The sequence below is a fragment of the Elephantulus edwardii genome, unplaced genomic scaffold (assembly GCF_000299155.1).
Source record: "Elephantulus edwardii isolate Elephantulus edwardi_28Jun2011 unplaced genomic scaffold, EleEdw1.0 scaffold00481, whole genome shotgun sequence".
NCBI lineage: Eukaryota > Metazoa > Chordata > Mammalia > Macroscelidea > Macroscelididae > Elephantulus > Elephantulus edwardii.
Window position 1 is genome coordinate 22,165 of NW_006400231.1, and position 17,914 is coordinate 40,078.

General features: G+C 44.9%; 1 pseudogene; it reads left to right on the plus strand.

Moving 5' to 3' along the window:
* The first annotated feature begins 6,265 nt into the window (after nt 1-6,265).
* On the plus strand, nt 6,266-6,631 carry LOC102845576 (annotated as a pseudogene).
* The last annotated feature ends 11,283 nt before the right edge of the window (nt 6,632-17,914 follow it).

Here is a 17,914-nt window from a genome sequence, read left to right on the forward strand (position 1 = left end):
AGTTTTTTTAGAGAGTGTTGGGTTTTCTTGCTGATCTTTTTTCAATTTGTTGGAGATGTTGCGTTGGAGAGTCAATGGTCATTTTTTCCTGCCTTTTGATGTATTGCGTTTTGCCATAAATTGACTTCTGATTACTGCTTTTACTGTTCCTCAGAGGTTTTTTTGTAAGTGGTGTTTTCATTGTCATTTTTTTAAAAAAACCTTTTTTATTTCATATTTTTATTTCTTCTTTTACCCACTCATGTTCAAACAGGGTGTTGTCTAACTTCCAAATATATGGTTTTTTCTTCTTTATCCTCTTGTTATTAATTTCTAATTTTGTAGCATTGTGATCTGAGAAGATGCTCTGTATTATTTCTATGTTTTTAAATTAATTCTTTCTTGCCTTGTGGCTAAAGATGTGATTCATTCTGGAGAACGTTCCATTTACATTGGAGAAGAAAGTATACTGTGCTTTTTTGGGGGTACATTAGCCTATAAATATCTATGAGATCAAGTTGGTTTATTGTGTGGTTTAAGTCTTCAGCATCTCTGTTGAGTTTCTTTCTGATAAGTTGTATCTTTTCTTGAGAGTGATGGATTAAAGTCTCCAACTACTATGGTAGTGTTGTCTATTTTTTTCCAGTTTTGTTGTTTGTTTTATATATTTTGCAGGTCTATCATTCTCACCTCTGGGCTGATTGACAGCATCATGATGGATGGTGAAGAGATTGAGATTGTTCACAGTTTTGGTTTGCTTGGATCCACAGCCAACACTCTTGGCACCAGCAGCCAGGAAATTAAAAGACTTATTGCAATGTGAAAGTCTGTGGTTAGAGACCTCTCTAAAGTGCTGAAGTGCAAAGATTTCAGTCTGGAGACCAAGGTGTGCCTGGTACATGCCATGGTCTTTGCAATCACTTGCTATGCATCAGAGTGCTGGACAATGACTAGGGATGATAGAAGGAGAATTGATGCCTTTGAGCTATGATATTAGAGAAGAGTATTGAATATACCAAGGACTGCTAGGAAAAGGAACAGGTTTGTCCTGTAGAGGGTGAAGCCAAGCTGCTCCTTGGAGGCAAGTATTCTGAAGCTTCCTCTGACATATTTTGGACATGTTGCAAGGAGGGACCAGTCCTTGGAGAGGGACATCATGCTTGGGAGGGTGGAGGGACAGCACAGGAGAGGAAGATACTCAATGAGACGGATTGATTCAGTGACTGGAGTAATAATGGGGAGAGGTGTGTTGGAGATGGTGAGATTGGTACAGGATAGGGCAGAGTTTAGGGTTGTTGTACATAGAGAAGCTATGAGTCAAAGGCGACTCTACGCCACATAACAACATCATTTGGTGCATAGATATTATTGTTATGTCTTCATGTTCTATTGACCCTTTAAGCATTATGTAGTGACATTCCTTGTCCTTTGTGATTGTTTTTGCATTGAAATGTATTTTGTCAGAGATTAATATCACTACTCCTGCTTTTTTCTGCATTTTACTCCTGCATTTTCTTGGTATATCCCCGCCCCCCCCCTTATTTTTAGTCTTTCTTTATCTCCACATTTCAGGTGTGTCTCTTGTAGGCAGAATATTGATGGATTTTGGGTTTTTATCCAATCTGTTACTCTTTTTCTCTTCAGTGGTGCATTTAAACCATTCACATTCAGTGTGATTATTGAGAGGCACAGTTTTATTGCTATCATTGTGTTGAGTTCTTTTTTGTGTTGTTGCTAGTTGGTTTGGTCCATGCTGCTTTCTGTGGCTCCTTTGTAAAAAGGACTTCTCTCAGAGTTTCCGGCAATGCTGATTTTGTTTTTACAAACTGCTTTAAGTTTTGTTTTCCTGGGAATATCTTGCTCTGTCCTTCATATTTGATGGACAATTTAGCTGGGTACAATATTCTTGGTTGACAATGTGTTCTTTGAGTGTTTGATATAGGTCATTCCACTGTTTTCTTTTTTATTTTTTTAAATTAATTTAGATGAACGTTTACAGAGACTTAGGGTTTCTGGTCATTCATTATTGCACTTTTCCCCTCCCCACCCCTCCCCCTCAATTTATTCTTCTTCTTGAAAAGAAAAAGAAAAACTCTTTCATTGTTATGCAATCCCTCCCCCCATGTCCACTCCACTACTAAGCCTTCACTCTGAACTTCTGTAATAACAAGAATAGCCATTCATATGTTCATTTTAAACAGTTTTCTCCCTCATTCATTTCAATGCACTATACATCATTCCTCCCCTCCTTTTCTGTCTTCCCTCAACCCTGATGTCAGTCCTGTTTTACAACAGTGGCCTTATGCAATATTTGTCCTTTTGTGAGTGAGATATTTCACTCAGCATAATGTCTTCCAGGATCATCCATTTTGCATAATATTTCATGAGTTACTTGTTTTTAAATGCTGCATAGTATTCCATTTTGTGAATATACCATAGCTCCTCTATCCATTTGCTTGCTAATGTGCACTTGGGTTGTTCCAAATCTTTGCTATTGCTAACAAAGCTGCAATAACATGGGAGTGCATATATCTGCTTGGTTGGCAGTTATGGTTTCTTTAGGGTTAATTTCCAGTAGTGGAACTGCTGGGTTAAATGATATTTCTATTTGCAATTTGCAACTTTTTGAGATGGCGCCAGACAACCTTCCATAGTGGTTGCACCATTTCACACTCCCACCAACAAGAATGAGGGTTCCAGTTTATCCACAACCTTGCCAGCATTTGGTGTTTGCTGTTCTGTTAAATTTTGCTATTTTTACTGTGGTGATATGATATAGCATATTTGTTTTTCCACTGTCTTCTTGCTCACCTGGTTCCTGATGAGGAATTGGCACGTAATCTTATCTGCTCTCCCTTATAGGTTACTCTTTGTTTCTCCCTCACTGCTTTCAGAATTCTCTCCTTATCTTTAGTTCTGACAAATTTGACTATGATATGCCTTGGTGTTTTTCTTTTTGGGTGTATTCTATATGGTCTTTGCTCAATTTCTTGAATACATATTCTCTCATTCTTCAGTATGCCTGGGTAGTATTCTTCCATTAATTCTTCCACAACTTTTTCAGTGTCTTTATTTGCTTTTTCCTGTTCTGTAATGCTGATGATGTGCATGCTGTTTCTCTTGATGTTGTCCCACATTGTTCTTAGGTTTTCTTCTTTTTCCTTCCTTTTTGATTCTGTTTTTTGCTCTAGCAGATCAGTAGTGACAATTCTATCTTCTATTTCACTGATTATGTGTTCCATCTCTTCAACTCTATTCATATGTCCCTCCATCATGTTGATAGCATCTGAAACATTGGACCTCATATTTTGGATCATGGTTTCTTGTTTTTCCAGAGACTTTAATGCCTCATGTGTTTTATCTGGGTTGTTTCGGATTTTTTTAAGCTCCTCTTGGTTTTTGCTTGCAGTGTCCTGCAATTTTTCTAGTTTGTTTTTCATCCATTGAATCTATTCAATAATTTTTCTTTTAAATTCTGTGTCAGAAAGTTCCATCAGACTTTCTGGCTTCAGGAAACCATTTGGTATTGTGTCACATTTTGGGATTGATATCTTGCTTTGTGCTTGTGTAGCTTGTGAGATGGCCTGTTTCTTTCATGATGATCCTATGGTAGGGTTTTTTTAAACCTGAGGTGATGATAGGTTCTTTTTTATATAAATTAATTTATTTATTTTTCATTTTAATGAACATCTATAGAGATTTTGGAATTCATTCATTGTTGCACTTTTCTTCCCACCCACTCACCCCCACCCCCATCCCCAGTTTGCTCCTCTCCTTGAAAAGTAAAAGAAAAACTCCTTCATTGGTACACAATCCCCCCCCCCCCGCACATCCCCACTCATGCCCCAAGTATACTCCACTCTGCAACCCTCATTCCGGACTCTTATGATATTCATAATGCCCTAAAATATATTAATTTTAAACTATTCTCTCCCTCATCAGCTTCAATGCAGTAAGCCTAATTTATCCAGTTTGTCTCAGTCTTACCCCCACCCCAATGTCAGCCTCATTCTACAACAGTGGCACCATATAATATTTGTCCCTTTGTGACTGAGATATTTCACTCAGCATAATATCCTCCAGGGTTACCAATTTTGAATAATATTGCATGAGTTCCTTGTTTTTCAAAGCAGCATAGTGTTCCATTGTGTGAATATACCACACCTTCTCTATCCATTCGTTTGTTGATGGGCACTTCGGTTGTTTCCAACTCCTTGCTATTGTGAACAAAGCCACAATAAACATGGGTGTGCATATATCTGCTTGGACTCATTTATGGTCTCTTTAGGGTATATTCCCAGTAGTAGAATTGCTGGATCAAATGGTATCTCTATTTGCAACTTTTTGAGGAAGCGCCAGACCACTTTCCACAAGTGTTTGCACCATTTTACACTCCCACCAACAGTGAATAAAGTTTCCAGTCTCTCCACAACCTTGTCAGCATTTGTTGCTAGCTATTCTGTTAAATTTTGCTATTCTTCCTGGGATGAGATGATATCTCATAGTTGTCTTGATTTGCATCTCTCTCAGGGCTAGGAACTTTGAACATTTATTCGTGTGCTTGTTGGCCATCTGAATGTCTTCTTTGGTGAAGTGTCTGTTCATATCCTGTGCCCATTTTTCTGTTGGATTATTTACCCTTATCTTGTTGTGGTGTTCAAGTATTTTATAAATTCTAGATATAAGTCCCTTATCTGACATGTCATTACCAAAGACTTTTTCCCAGTCTGTGGCTTCCCTTTTTAGATGATAGGTTCTTGATCTAAAATCTCTGCTACAGATGAGGGTGTAGCAATTATGTTGCCTCTGAAACAAAGCAAATGTCCATTCATGGCCTGTGAAAGTGGCCTTTTCTGTTGGTTAATTGTTAAGTGAGGAGATGCGACACTGAGGTGTGGGGGGAACAGGCGGGGCAGGCACAAGCACAGGCATATACCAGGTGGTGTATGCTTACATGCCAAAAGTGGGGATCTCATTCAGGTGGCATCCACAGCTGTGTGGCTCATGCCTAGTGGGGCTAGCTGTCCATTTGAGGTTAGCTGTCCAGGTGGGCACGTGGGAAGACCTCACTCAGTTTGGAGCTGTCCGACTTGTGCTTGATGGGGGGGAGGGGGGAGGTTCTGCCTGGGTGTGGCTGCACAGGGACCTCACTCAGGTTACAGACGTCCTGCTGGTGCCCAACAGGGCTAGCTTCCAGATGGGCACACTCCAGGACCTCATTCAGTTTGCAACTGTCCCCCTTCTTCCCAGCTGGGCTACCTGCCTGGGTAGGGATGTGTGGGTACCCATGCAAAGAACTCACTCAGTTTGCAGATTTCCTGCTCATGCTCAGCGGGGCTATCTGCCCCTATGGGGACTCACAGGGACCTTTCTCAGGTTGCAGCTTTACAGCTCATGCATAGTGGAACTGGCTTCCAGGTAGTCACGCTTGAGTACCTCAGTCAGTTCACAGATGTCTGGCGCACAGGTGTGCCATGGTGGGGTGGTTGGTCCTGTGGTGTGGGCATTCTGGGTTGGTCCAAAAATTAGATATTGTTAAGGAAGAAATGGAACACATAAATATTGACAATACTAGGTATTGGTGAGATGAGATGGACTGGCATGGAACATTTTTAATCAGATGATCATATGATCTACTATGCTGGAGATGAAAAGGTGAGAAAAAATGGGATTGCTTTCATAGTTAAAAAAAGTCATTTCTAGATATGTATTGAAATACAATATTGTGAATGACAGGATAATATCCATAAGCATACAAGGAAGTCTAGTGAATACCACTATCATTCAAATATATGCATCAACAACCAGAGGCAAAGAAGAGGAAATAGAAGATTTCTACCAACTTTTGCAGTCAGAGATCAATCAAACATGCAATCAAGATGCATTATTAATAATGGGTGACTGGAATGCAAAAGTTAGGAACAGAGAAGAACCATCAGTAGTTGGAAAGCATGGACTTGGGACAGAAATGAAGCTGGAAATATAATGATAGAATTTTGCAAAATTAACAATTTACTCATTGCAAATGCATTTTATAAGAAACATAAATGCAGGTTATACACATGGATTTCACCTGATGGTATGCATAGGAATCAGATAGATTCCACCTGTGGGGAAAAAAACCGCTGGAGAAGCTCAATATCAGCAGTGAAAACTAGCCGAGATGCTGAGAGTATACAAAGTCATTATATCAAAAGGAATAATAAAATAGTAAAGAAAAAAAAAATAAAGACTGACGTTCAGACACAGGAGCTTTTTAACCCTGAGCAATTGCTGCCAGACGGGCATGGGAACTGGTGACGTGGGGCCAAAGGTCCTCTTTGTGTTAAGGCGCCTTGTCTTGCAGCTGATGTTCTTCCTGCCCGCCTTGTGTCAGAAGATGGGTGTTCCCTACTGCATCATCAAAGGCAAGGTCAGGCTGGGCCGTCTTGTCCACCGGAAGACCTGTACTACTGTTGCCTTCACGCAGGTGAATCCAGAAGATAAAGGCGTTCTGGTGAAGCTGGTAGAAGCCATCAGAACAAATTATAACGACCGCTATGATGAGATTTGCCGCCACTGGGGAGGCAACGCTCTGGGGCCCGAGTCAGTGGCCCACATTGCAAAGCCGGAGAAGGCCAAGGCCAAAGAAATTGCCACCAAACTGGGCTGACTTTTCATTGACTTTTGGGCTTACACAACAACTTTTATGTACATAAGAATAAACTTATTCCACAATCTGAAAAAAAAAAGAAGACTAAGGTACAACTGGTCCAAGCCTTGGTATTTCAATTGCTTCCTATGCATCTGAATGTTGGATAGTGAAAAAGGACAGAAAAACAATCAATGTCTTTGAATTGTGATGTTGAACATTCCACGGACTGCTAAAAGAACTAGTAAGTCTTTCTTGGAGAAAGTACAAACAGAGTGTTCCTTAGAGGCAAGGATGTTGAAACTTGAGCTCACATACTTTGGGCACATGATCAAGAGAGGCCAGACCTTGGAAAAAGACATCATGCTGGGCAGAGAGTTAGAGAGAGGAAGATCCCCAACAAGTGACTACACAATGTGATTCAGAAAGATGGAGTTCGTGAAGATGATGCAAGATAGAGCAAGATTTTGGTCAGTTGTTCACAACATCCCTTTGAGATGTAGTGGATTCAACAGCACCTAACAATAGCAACAATAGTTTCCCTGCCCTGCCTTGTCTTCTCATCTTTGTACTTGGGTAAATGTTGCCCTTTTGATCTCATATAGTCATTGTTACTGTTTGTTTTGTTGCTGGGAACCATCAAGTTGGAGCCAACACACAGCTGGCCCATGGCTGATTTTCAGATGCACAAATCACATGCGAGATGACTGCTCATCTTCCTCTTGTGGAGCAGGTGATGGATTTGAACCACATGTCTTTGCCTTCACAGATCAATTCCTTACCACTAAACCACCAGACCTCCCTGTTTATTTTACTGGCTAGTGTATTATTTAGCAGTGGAGCTCTGATGCTGCAGTCTGTTGGGAGTCGTGCTGCTAACCCAAAGCTCTGACATCTTTGGGAGTTTGAATTCATTAGTGACTCTGAGATAGGAAGATAGGCAATCTCCTCTCAGTCTTGGAAACCTAATGGAGGGTTAGCTATGAGTTAGCTCTGACTTTATGACAAATGGAGAGAGATTGATAGAGAACGACATTATTTCGTTGAGATGTAGCTTCTGGGTATGTAATCTACATATGTGAGCATTAACTGTTTGAGTTGAGAATACTTTTTCGCCTAGTTTGTTGCTGACTTTGTTAATGGAGGTGACTGCTTTGCAGGAAATTTTTAGGAGTCTTCTAGGTTTTGGCATATTAAGGCCTCTACTTCTAGAGTCTTCACATAGTGACAGTGGTCTTAAATCCCCCAGATTTAGAGGTCCTGAGTAAGGCTGGTGACTGTATCTTTTGACCCTGTGGACATTATCTATTACTCCTTGTGTGAAGAGATGGATGTCATTCCCACAAGCTCCTGCACAGCCTGCCCAGAAGAGTTCAAGAGAGATGGCTGGAGGGGACAGCATGAGACTAGCTGGTCTCTACATCCACATACCTGTGTGCTGTGTGGGTGACTTCAGACATATGCATCTGGGTCTCTAAAGAGTGTTATCTCCATCATGGTTTGTATAGTAAATGACTACAAATAGCCTAATATTCACTAAAGTAAGAAATACACTTGGGCTCCGTATTTATAGTTATAAAACAATTTCTATCCAGTGCTCTTGTAGTAGGCATAATGAGAAGAGTGGATGAAGGTCAGATGAAGTTTTTATTGCATGGGTAATCAGCAAGATTTTAGCTGTGCAGACGTATCCATTTCAAGAGCATGGGCAGGGGTTCCAGGGACTTGTCCCGAGCCTCTTGCCTTTGAATCCTTGCTGGGGATGTCTTTCCAGAAAGCTGTGCTGCCAGCACCAGTCCTCAACTAGTGACCTGACTCTCTGGGTCAGAGTGAGTGTTCAGAAGAAGAGTGAGACAAAGGAGACAGGCTTTGGTGTGGTCAACTCAGGCTGGTATTTAGCTTTCCCTACCACCTCAGGTTAGGTCCTCTGGACACATGGAGGAGGCTTGATCTTTCCTCTGTCATTCTCATCCCTGGCCCCTCTCGGTACACAGCCTCACCCTAGTCCAACCAAAGTATGAGAACAAAAGACGATATGGATTTGGGCATGGCAGACACTGAGCCTCAGTTCTGGCCAGACATGGTACCCTGTGTTCTTTCCCAGATGCAACTCAATTAACCATAATCAAGTTGGGCTGAACGGAAGGGTAGAGGGATCAAAGGTTACACCAAACGTGCATCCAGCACTGGCCTAAAAGACTACTAACTCTCCTCGAAGGTGTGTAGGCATGTGAGCTCTCCAGGCTCCAGAAGACACACACACAGAGGACTGGCAGTGGACACTGGGGTCCTCTTGCTTCAGGACAGCCACAAAGAAGGGCAAAGAAGAGGCCTTGGGTAAGAGGACACAGGCAGAGTCCAGCGTCAGGGCGAGAGGCTGAGGTCCCAGTCTGAGACCAGGACAGTTGGGGAAGACGCAGCAGGTGTCTCCCACTCTAGACGGAGCTTTTCAAGCGATGGTCCTCTGGAAGGGTTGTCGCCAGGCTCCCCTCAGAGCTGCTCAAGCGAGCAGGGCGCGGTCTCAAGGCCTCTGTGCCGCACACGCGCCCGACCCGCCAGGAGGCAGCGCGGCTGCGAGGCAGGTTGGGGCGCACACAGCCGGCTTAAGCGGTTCTGCGCGGACTGACCCTGCAGCCGCGGAGCCAGGAGGTCCAAGCGAGCCCGGGAAGCGGCGTTTCCCCAGGCGGGGCGGGGGCTCTCTCCCGGAGGCCTATCCGCAGGACTGGGCTGCAGGTGCCTTACCAATGCGTGCGGTGCGCGGCCAGCGCCAGGCGGAACCTCCCAGTGTGGGCGCTGGGGGGCGCGGGCAGCCCGCGGAGAGGCACGAAAGCATTTTTGTCCTCGCCCTCTCCCCACCGCCCGGCCGCGCCAGGAGGAGGTTTCCGAGTCCCTGTTTCCTGGGCAGTGGAGGTCGCGGCCGGCGGAGGCGGGGGCTCTGTGTGCCCGCGGCTGCGCCGTCCCCTCCGCTCTCGGGCGCATTGGCAGGTGGCGCGCGGCGCGGGCGCGCTCACAAAGGGCTGCGGGCGCGGTGGAGACTGACGGCGGACGGCGGGGACGCAGCGCGGCGGAGCAGGTAAACGGGCCGGGGCGCGGCGAGCCAGAGCCACGGGCTCGAAGCGGGGACAGAGCGTGGTCTGCGCCCGCGCCCCTCTTCCCCGGAACCCTGGACTGGGATCCCAGGGCGCGGTGAGGCGGACGGCGGCCTCGCTCATCCTGAAGGAGTCTCCCTGCCTGGTTCCCTCGGCCGCTGCGCTGGCCTGGCCGCTGGTGCGGTCCTTGCCCCCCCTGATGCTGGTACGAAGTCCCCAAGCCAGGCGGCAGTTGGCGAGTTTGGGGTCGCTGTATGCTCCTGTCTCCTAGAAAGCGAGCGCCCATCTCTGTCCCCACCCTTTTCCTTTATAAGGAGACCCAGAGGGAAAAACTCTGCAATTACAAGCCCACACTTGGTTTCCCGGGAGCCGCAGGCACAGCGCGGACCTGGCCCCAGCGGGCCCTGCTTCACGGCTTGCACAGCCTGGCGTGGGTGCTAACGCGAGGTGGAGCTGAAGGTGGCCCCACGAGCCGAGCTGCCCACGCGGGCAGAGCTGCGCGCCGCGGGGAGCTCCTGGGCTCGGGCCTTGGTCTGCAGGAGCTCTGAGTGGACTTTGCCTTCCAGGTGGGCGCCCTCGGAACCTTGTCTCAGATGAGGGCAGGTGCTGATACTGTCGCTTTCTGGACTTAACTTTGCATGCGCTTGCAGAAGAAAGACTTCGCATTTCCTCAGATGTGTCCTAATGACACTGACAGGAGCCGAACTCCGGTCTCAAGACACAGTGGACCTGAGGACAATGAAGGGCTGAGTCCGTAGTGCCAGGCGCGTCATCTCAAGGCTGAGTTGTCTCTGGCCGCTTTAGACCCCTCCCTCTCTTTGTAGGCATTTAGGCATTGTTTATACTTAATCCTCCTCCCCTCCCTTTTTTTTTCCTGTTGAAAAGATGGTGATTTTAGAAATGATGCCAGGGTGCTGAGGGCTGAAGCAGGACAACTTTTCATGAATGCAGCACTTGGAGTGCCCTTGGCAGGTGCTGGATTTGGTTCCTCTGGGTCAGTGGTTCCTGCTACCTGGTGAGACCAGGGCTACTTCTCCTGTCTTGGTTAGTAGCAGCCACACAGGGTGCACACATCTGCATTTCCTGGAGCAAAACTCAGAGGACACTCAGCCCTGTGCCCTTCTTCTGGGGTGCTTGCACATGATACTTAATCCTGGCCCACACTACCTCGCCCCCCAGAGGATCAGCCCCCTCTCCCGCAGTCACGAAGGCAGGGACAGAGCTGGCTTTCATGGTGGTGTGCAGGTTCCACTCTATTGGATGTGCCTGAGTTTGTGGTCGGTGCTGTGTTGGTAGCTAACCTTCCTCCAGGATCCCCTCCAGGCACTGGTGGGTGGTCCTGGAGTGGTGTTGTAGAGCAGTGTCAGGGTGATGATGGGCACCTGTGGTCCAACTCTAGGAGCTCAGGACTTCCGGCCATTTGTTAGGGTTGTAGCTGGCCCCTCTCCCCGCTCTGCCCTTACTGTTCTGGAGTACCATAGGTTAGTTTGAGAGATGCTCCTGTGGGGGATGAAGAGGGGAGGGGCGGGCTTAGAGGCTTTTCTCTATACCACTTCCCCTTCCTCTGTACCCCAGTCTGCAGGTTGGGCATGCCACCTTGTTTGCATGACTGTCCCTTGAGAAGGTCTTTTTAGTTCTTTTAAGATAAAATACTAGTTTCACAGGAATAATTGGTGAAATGGATAATTGTGAAATGGAGGAGCATAAATATCCAGTTTGCCAACTGAACTAAGAAGTGCTAAATAAAAATAAAAGATAGTTGTAAAAGACACCATCGCACCCCTAGAAGCTAAGGAGTTCTGAAACACCTTGATTTTTTCCTAGACAAAACTGAGGAACTCAGAGGAAATGATTGTATGCTTGACATTGGACTGGGCATTATTGGAACTGGCAGCAGTAAGGCCTGTCCAGGGAGGGCAGCGGGCAGTGGAAGCAGAACCCTTTTTTGTCCTTGTGGGCCTGCCCACGGCTTGTCCGTGCCTTTCTCCCTGAACCTCCTTGCTCACTGCACATTGGGTAATGGCCTCTGTGACACCGTTTGGGGTCTTTACTGGGTAGAGAGACACAGGGCCTTCCAGAACAAGTGGCCAGAACGAATCTGCCCTGCCTTGGAACCTCATCCTCAGGGACTGAAATGGAGAAAGCAAGGGAGAGCGCTGGACTTGGGTGGCAACATTAGTGTTCCTGGACAGTATCCCACCATACTCCCCTAGCACTTCACTTGCAAAAGGCAGCAGTAACCTTCATCTTCCTGGTGGCCAGGAGCTTAGGACAGGCGGGTGGATTCTGGTTGGGGATGACATAGCATCTAACACAGAAACTGAGGAGATTGCTTCAGGCCTGGGACTCAGCTGTGCTCCTCCCTTGGGATTGTCATCGGGCCATTGTGCCCAGATGGTGGGTTCTCTGTCACCTTTCTGTTCCCTAAATCACCTTCACTCAACACACAGTTGAGGTGAAGTACAGCTTGGTGCTTTGGGTGGACTGTGGGTGCAGTCTGAGGCAGCTGCCATGGATGCCGTCGACTTCTGCAGCCAGACCTGTCCTTTCCTTGTCCTTTCTCAAGGGAGGTCGAGGCCCTCCAGATAATGTGTCCAGGCTGTCTGCATGCTCCTGTGTGGCATGGGGTCTGGTTCTGGGGACTTAGGGTTGCTGTGCCTGCTCTGGGGTTGCCCTGTGGCCTGCCACCCCTTGGCAGGTGTACGTCAGACAAGAGTTGGCTTATTCTGCTTCAGCTTCAGTGGCTCTTTAGTGCTCAGCTGGATGTCTCACACTTCTCCTGAGGTCTGTGGTCTCTCTCTGGGACACTCACTCCACTTGCTCCCTTATTTGCCCTGAGTTGTCCCATCCAGCTCCACCTGCCACTTCGGCTCCTTTTCTGTCTTAGCTGACTGTGATCTTGTCTCCCCTCTAAGCTCCTGATTCTCAACTTTGCCTCAGCGTCCCTGGGTGGTGCATATGGGCTGAAACACTTGGTTACTAACTAAAAATCTGGTCATTTGAGTTCATGCAGAAGTACTTTGGAAGAAAATCCTGGTGACCTTTCAAAAACCAGCCATTGAAGACTGGCACAGAGTTTCAGTGCAGCTCCCAGGAGTCGTGTTAATGGTTACTAGTGGTGCTGAAGCCTCCTGTCTCTGGCCCTTTCCTCTCACTGGACTCACCTCCTTCATGTGACGATATGGCTTGCTCCCTTATTTACTTCAGTTTTCTCTCTATGCCAACTCCCTGGGCACCAGCACAAGTTAGCATCTCTATTCCTTTCTAGTTGACTCTCTTTTGTGCTGCTTCTTGGCACTTAATACTCAGTGTTTTATTTCTTAAAAGCTCTCAATTCATTCCTGCCGAGCCAGAACGGACTCATAGCTAACCCTCAAGTCAGATTCTGAGATGGTAAACTACATGGCAGGAGCTTGCCAACCTTTCTCCTGTTGTGTGCTGGTGGGTTTGAACCAACGCAGAGCCCTGGCCTTTGTGTTAGCACCGCTCCCGATGGACAATGCCACCAGAGGTCTCATTATTATTTTTGTACTTGTTTATTTATGGTTTGTCTTTTACCCTTAACTGCAAGAAGTTTGTCCACTTCTGTATCCCTACCATCCAAAACTATGGTCTGGCACGCATAGGCCCTCATGCTGCCTATTGGAGAGATGGGTGGGGTTGTTTAGGGAAGGGGACCTCAGGAGCATCATTTTCCCTTTCAACACATGCCCAGTGCCTGCATCTGTGCTCCCTCTCTCTTTAGACCTGCTTCTGGCATACTCTTTGGTAGCTCCCTTTGGATTTTGCCCAGGACTTGCCATTCACTTGTATGTAGTTGTGGAATTGTATAGCACAAGCCCATTTTCGTGTAGACCAGAAGGCGACATGGTTGGGGAGGTGGCTGTGCCGATTCCTCAGAAGTGCCTGTCTTGGCTGATTTGGATTATGTGTAGCCAGGCCATCCTTGCCCCACCTCCAGTACTGTCCCAGCAGCACCCTTGGATTTGGAGGCCTTGGGAATGAGACACCCTTTAACTCAGATCCCCTTCCTTATCCTTCTGGGTGTTTCTAAACTTGTCTGAGACCTTATGTTAGAGTCTGCATCTCAAGGCACCCAGCCATGCTTTTTGGAAGCTTTCTGCTGCTGATTCCTTGTCCCACCAGCGTGCTGACCCTGCTGGGGAGGCCAACTTTTTGAGAAAGGCAGTGTGAGTTAGGAAATAGCAGGAATTAGGTTTGAGCTGACTCTACTGCTAATATGTAGGGTCCTGGGCAGGTCACTAGCTCAGGGATTCTTTTCCTGCAGTCTGTAAAGTGCATATTACACTTCTTTCCCACAACTGTTTTGAACACACAGGCTCAATGATAAACCTATGGTCACCCTGTTACGACAGGATAAGAGAGGGCTTTAATGGGGTGCCTGGGACTCCCCTTATTTACTGGAGTTAAAAGAGTATGGTGCAGATACTTCCTAAACTATAAAGTGATGTCCTAATTAAGGTGATGTGGCTTTATGTTCAGAAGGTCAAAATTCATGTGAAGAAAATATTCGTTTGGAAATTTCTTCGTATCCTGATTGCAGAAGAATTTCATTTGGGAGTTTCTTGAAAATAGAAATTATTTTACACTTGGAGATGTTTTTTTTTTAAATACTAGAGTGAAAACACATACTTTTTTTGTTAATTTATTTGTTCATTAATCTGTGTTCGTGGAATCTTTTAACAACATGAACACACCCTTACTTTTACCTCTAGCTATTTAAAACAAGATATTTTAATTTTTAAAAATTTAATTTATTTTTAAAAGTTCCAGATGTTTAATTTTTTAAAAAAAATGTCATTTTTTTTTAGGGAGAAGCTTTATTTAGAAAATAGATAAGGAGGAGAGATTTCTGGAGCAGTGGGGGAGGGAAACTGCTACAATAGGGAGAACGCTCCATCCACTTAGGGACAAAGCTTTCTCTCTCTTTTTTTAAATGAGTATAATAATTTTTTCTCCCCCTCCTTCCTTCCTTCCAATCTCTGTTAAATCTCAAAGTCTGATTCTCTGTGTTAGCCATTCCTTAGCTTTTTGTATCATAATTTGTACTATAATTGCCTGTTTATGACTGACTTATGTCATGCAAGGTAATTTATTTTCTGTCATCCATATTGTACATGATTTTGTAAATTCTTGATTTTTTTTAGTGAAGCATTGTGTGACTATGCTATTATGTTGTTGTGTACCATGGAGTTGGAAGTGATCCATAGCTGACCCTCCAGCTGGTTTTCTGAGGCAGTAAATGACATGAGAGGACATTGTCTCCAGTGCAGAACTGCTGATGGATTTGAACTGTATGCCTTTGGGTTGGAAATGCAATTCCTTACCACTTAGGCATCAGAGCTAGCTCCATGCTCTTATAATTAATGCAATTAGAAGTAGTGCAGTAAACATGGATGTGCATATATCTATTTGAGTTGCAGCTCTTATTTCTTTGGGATATATACAAAGTAGTAGAACAGGGAGCTCTGGTGGCCTTGTGGTAAGAAACTGCAGTGCACTTCCAAACGTAAGTGATTCAAATCCACAAGCTGCTGCATGGTAAAAGAATGGACAATCTCCTCCCCTGTGATTTTTACTGACTCTGAAAAGCCACTGGAGGATCAGCTATGATTTGGTTCCACCGGATGAAAGCAGTAGAATAGGTGGACCAAATGGTAATAATGAAAAGAAAAATGATCTTTTTCTTGCCAATTTTCAAAGGAAGTTCCAGACTGCTTTCTATAGTTGTTGTACTGTTGAGTCAGAACTGACTCAGTTGAGCCTCCAGCAAGTTTTCAGAGGCATTAAATCACACAGGAGGAGATTGCCCACCTTTCTCCTGTGGAGCAGATAGTGGATTTGAACTGTGTATCTTTGGATTGACAGTGTAACTCCTTACTACTAAGTTACTAGAGCTCCCTTTGTTGCACCATTTTGCTTTCCCTCTAGCAGTAGAGTTCCAATTTCTCCACACCCTTGGCCAGAATTTGTTGTTTAATGTCTTATTGAAATTGCTGGTTTTGCTGTGGTAAAATGACATCTCTTTGTAGTTTTGATTTGCATCTCTTTTATAGCTAATTTAAAAAAATACACAAGCAAATATATCTTGGAGAAAGTGCAACCAGAGTGCTCCTTGGAGGCAAGAGTAGCTTTGTCTCATTTGCTTTGAGCATGTTGCTGGAGGAGCTAGTCTTTGGAAAGAACATCATGTTTGGAAGGTGGAGGGTCAGAATAAGAAAGGAGGATCCTCAGTAAGATGGATTGACACAGTGACTGTAACAGTGGGCTCAAGGAGATCAGAGATGGTAAGGATGGCACCCGATAGGGCAAGTTTGGGATCTGTTGTTCACAGGGTTGCTCTGAGTTGTAGTCACCTTGATGGCATATAACAATCATAACGAATGATCTTGAGTGTTTCATCATGTGTTTCTTGGCTTTCTGAATGTCTTCTTTGGTAAAGTTTCTATTCACGTCTTCTGCCAATTTTTCTTATTTGTAATGTTAGGGATTTTAGGGATGAGCTCCTTGTAAGATATGACATTGTCAAATTTTTTTTACCAATCTGTCGTTGTGTGCCAGTGAGTCACAACTAACACATAGCTGACCCTCCAGAAGTTTTTCAGAGGCAGTAAATCCTATGGGAGAAGATTGGCTGTTTTTCTCCCACAGAACAGCTAATGGATTAGAACTGCCCATCTGAACAATTCCCTACCCACCTGCTACCAGAGCCCATGTACAGGCTCTCCTTTTAATCTTTAGTGGAAATCTTGTATGCATAAAATAATTGACTTTTTAGGAGGTTCTAATCATCTAGTTTATCGAACCAAAGGCATGTGGTTCCAACTCTATGGTACTCAACAACAGCAGCAGCAGCAGCAGCAGCAGCAGCAGCAGCAGCAGCAGCAGCCGCTGCCATATAGCTTATGCTCTGTTGATTGTGCCTCAGTCATGGTACTGGAGAAGAGTCTTAAACGTACCATGGACTGCCAAGAGAACAAACAGGTCTGTCTTGGAGAGGGTAAAACCAAGCTGCTCCATGGTGGCTAGGATGCACCAACTCACGTGTTTTGGGCATGTTGCCAGGAGGTATCAGTCCTTGGAGAGAGGCATCATGATTGGAAGGATAGAGGATCAGCGCAGGAGAGGAAGACTCCAGATGAGATGACTTGACATGGTGGCTGGGGTAATGGGTGTAGGTGTATCAGAATCAGTGAAACTGGCTCAGAATAGAACAGAGTTCAGAGCTATGAGTCACAGGTGACTTGATGGCACATAATAAAATATTTTATAGTCTGTTTATGCTATGGCTTACTTAGGCTTCCTAAATTTGGCACAATTTTTCTCTTTGATGATCTTTAGTGCAAAACATGTACTTTTAAGCATTTAGCGGTTACCTTCTGTTTCTCTTTGTTTCCTATTTAAAAAAATTTTCCCAACCAAACCCAAGAGGCGGGGCTTATTATCTTAATTTTCAATAAGGACTTTCTGGACCTGGAGTGCTGAACTGCTTGAGGACACAGTGCTGGGATGGGCTTCAGGTGGAGAGAAGATAAGACCCATTCATGATTTTTCTCTGTTTTTCTAGAACCTATTTTGTGTGGATTGTTTTTAAAACTGAATGATCATACTTAGGACTTGTGCCTACTTGTGTGACACTTTTTATTGGTTGCCTTTCATCAGCTGTGACTCAGATCTACCTGAGAATAAAATGTCACCCAGCCCTACACCATCATCCTGAAAGTTGCTGTGTTGGAGTCCACTGTTGGAGTTATTGTCATCTCCCCCTCACTCTCACACTCCACTTGAGCAAAAGGATGTGTTTTTCTAGTGCTTGGTCTTTCCTAAGACATGCCCAAAATAAACCAACTCAAGGCTTGACATCTTCACTTCCAAAGAGCATTCTGGTTGTTTTACTTTTCTTTTCTAGGACTGATTTACTTTTCTGGTTGGTTTCAGTATTATTCTCCAATGACATAAATTGAATGAATAAGTTCTTCTGATGCTGCCCTTTTTCATTACCCAGCTTTCGCATGCACAAAAGGCAAGTGAGAATAAATACCATCGTGGATCAAGTGCACCTTAATTGTCAGGGTGACATATTTACCCTTTGAAACTTGGAGGAGGTTTTCTTTTTTTTATTAATTTAGTTTGTTTATTTTTCATTTCATTGAACATCTACAGAGATTTTGGAATTCCATTCATTCATTTTTGC